This window comes from Triticum aestivum, chromosome 4D (genome assembly GCF_018294505.1).
Source record: "Triticum aestivum cultivar Chinese Spring chromosome 4D, IWGSC CS RefSeq v2.1, whole genome shotgun sequence".
Taxonomy (NCBI): Eukaryota; Viridiplantae; Streptophyta; class Magnoliopsida; order Poales; family Poaceae; genus Triticum; species Triticum aestivum.
The window spans coordinates 4271896-4275149 of record NC_057805.1 but is presented as its reverse complement, the minus strand read 5'-3'; positions in this window follow the sequence as shown (position 1 = coordinate 4275149).

Genomic DNA, 3254 nt, shown 5'->3' with positions numbered 1-3254 from the left:
TCGCACTTACCGAGTATCTGCTCTTCCCCCGTTGTTTATATGATTTACAAGACACATTGAAATACTATCTGATCTTTTGATAATCCTCTGCCCGCTATTACTCGGCAAATACTTGTCTGCTTGCATTATGGTTGCGTTCCATATGACTAGCAATATTCATTAGTATCCTTTGTCATTATCATTAGAGTCCCTTGATTCAATATGTTGCGAATTCTCGTAGTCCTCAATCAGAACCTAGAATTCATCCTTTCGGCTCAGACGTCATATTAAACATGAGTTGGATCTCGACCAATGAAATTGCCATCGATTGTACCCTTAAGCCTACTCAACTTATCCATCCTTGATCAAAGCGTTGCTTCTGACCCCCCTGAGTTGGAAATCATAATTCTTTTGCATTTGAACTTTGAGTTAGTCAGTTGTTTCTATAATCAGATCTCCTGGCATTCTTCTTCCTCTGGTTGAGTACCGATGCTCACATCAGATCCCTTGTAGACCATCGGTTCCTTTGTTGGATTTTATCCGACAGTGTCCTTCCTATTGAATAACCTTGTGAGCCTTTCCATGGGTATATAATGCCTTTGGTAAATTGTATCATCTGATTTTGAACAATGCTCTTCCTTCGAGCTTGTAATATTTAGTCCAAAGTTTGTGGTATATGTTCCTAAGATGCCTTGATGGGTTGAACCTATGCCTTTCATAATATGTGTGAACTCGAAAGTTTTCATGAGTCATACTCTTCTGGTATTTTGCCAGATAAAAATTTTCAACACTGCAACTTCAACAAACGCGAGAAGTGAATGAAAGGTTACGCATTGAAGAAGTGGGAGTCGACCTTGAACTTTGCGTTCATGCCCATGGACACGATGTAGATCTTATCATTAAAGCTTTTCTTAAATTAATTATTCCCTTGGTATAAGTTCATCCTATATCTGGGATCTGGCCTTTTGCAATCGTGGTTCCGACCATGTTCTCTTTTAAATACCATTTCTCGTACAAGTTGAGCACTTGTCTTCTGCAGAGCAATAACCTAGTCCAGCCTCTACCTTGATCTGTCGTCGAGTATTACCCCCTGGTATCTCGAGATTATCATGGAACTGCATAACTTCTTATGAGTTCTTCATCAAGTGCTACATTCTCACTGATTCCAATTTTCCACGGGCTCTGAGTTATTAGTCACTCGAGAACACCGTTAAGTGAATCGATTCCGCACTCCGATTCAATAACTCTAAGTAATTTTCGTTGCTTATGATTTAATAACCCTTCAAGTCATTCCTAGCCCGATCGGCTATATCATTATCATGCAACTTTTTAACTGTGCCATCTGGTCCTTCTTTCCGCAGCACGATTTTCGACGATGAGCTAAGCTTACGCCGACTTTCCTCGTCATATCACTTCGCCTTGAACAACAAGCTTGATTCCGAGTTTGTGTCGTACCCAGGGTTCAAATAACCTTTCGCTTCATCATTCCTTTGACTTGATGTCATCGCCGAGCGATTGCATCTTCATGGAATATCTCGACAAATGTGTCGTGATCATCATGAGCATTCTGAGTCCTTCCAGAATATCGATTGAATTCATGATGGGAAAGACCATCCTTTCCCTTGATGATTTGAGTTATCATCGGCCGCTTTACTGCCTTCCCTCCAACACAAACTTGTTCGTGTTATGTGTTATACCTTGAGATCCTTGCTATCCAGCATTTGTTCCTCTTTACTTTGGAGTATTACCAAATTTTATATCAAGAATGTCGTGAGAATTTCACCACCTCTTTAGAATTCTTGATATAGTAATACATCTTGCCGTCTACATTCAGTTCTTGGTCCCCATGTTGATTTTAACCGAAGTACCCACAAATGAACTGTGATGTGTAAAATTCAAAACTTCCAGCAACCCTATTGCTTGTAAGTTAATGAACAATAGTTCATCCCTTGTTTATTGGTTATCGAATCACCGTTCTAACATTGATCATTCTACCTAAGCCCATATTTCGGGTGCACCTTTCAACCAATGTTTAATTAAGTATGTTTTCCTCGAGCATACCTCACTATATCATTTGATCTGACAAATGTTATCTCCTTGTTCACATAGTGGTGGAAATCCATTTTTTGGAAATCTCAATGAAATGTCGCTGAGTCCATCAGCCACCTCCTAACCCTCTCTTTGGTTTAATGATGAACTCTGGTTTCGGAACTTGCTTTCATAGTTCATTTCCCGAGAACCTTACAATGTCATCCCGTCAATTTGTGTTGCACTTTTCTTCTCAGACATCCTGAGTCTGAGGTATCCTGACACCAATCAGATCTGAATCTCGGTCAGATATGATGGTTGGAACATATTTCCAAGAGTTGTAACATTGGTCTATTTATGACCCGGTAAGGTGATGTCCTGCCTAACACACCTGGCCGGAGGACCTATTGTTATAAGTTTTCCCTTTTTAGCAAGGTTAGCTATTCTTCCATGAGGAAATTGTAAGACTTACTCTATAAGTTGTTCCTGATGGATCCTTTTTGTTTCCAAAGTCTGATCTTCACCTGTTGACCATGTCAATGCTATCTCGAAGCATGTCTATGGTACTCTGATTTTAAACAGGAACATTTGAAGCCCAAAGCTAATTGTTTCCTGCTCAATTATCCACACACCGTTGTATCGGTAATGTCATGAAATTTCTCTCCCGTACCTAAAGAGTTTTCTACATTATATCACGTCATGGATGTCATGCTCTGCTTGTCCTTGGGAAGGATATACCCTTGAAATATGTGTTTAAACACATTTTCCTTTCCATTCTTCTGTTTAATCTGATAATCATATTTTCCTTCCCATTGTTTGGTTTAACCTTTCTGGTGATCTATATGATCTAAGCAGTAATATTCTCCTGCTTATGTAAACACCTCGGTGTACAACTCTGTCAGTAAGACCCTGTTACTATTGTTGGTGACATTTCGGTAACCACCGATGGACGAGAACTTTGCCTAATGGTCCGCCTCGTTTCAACGAGCAGGAAAATGGTTCTCTTCGTCCCTCGCCCTTGGTACCGACGATGTTCTGACATATGACTGACAGGCTACCCTCTGACATGCCTTGCTATCATAATCGTGCAAGATGTCACCGCCCGTCCTACTTTTAACCCACATGGTGGGCCCATAACCCACAGTTCCACAGGGTCGAAACCTGACTCTCCTGTGTACCCCCTGTTCCCAAATTTATTCATCGCGCGTGGCCTCGTATGTAATTCACGGACCACCGACCTACTGATC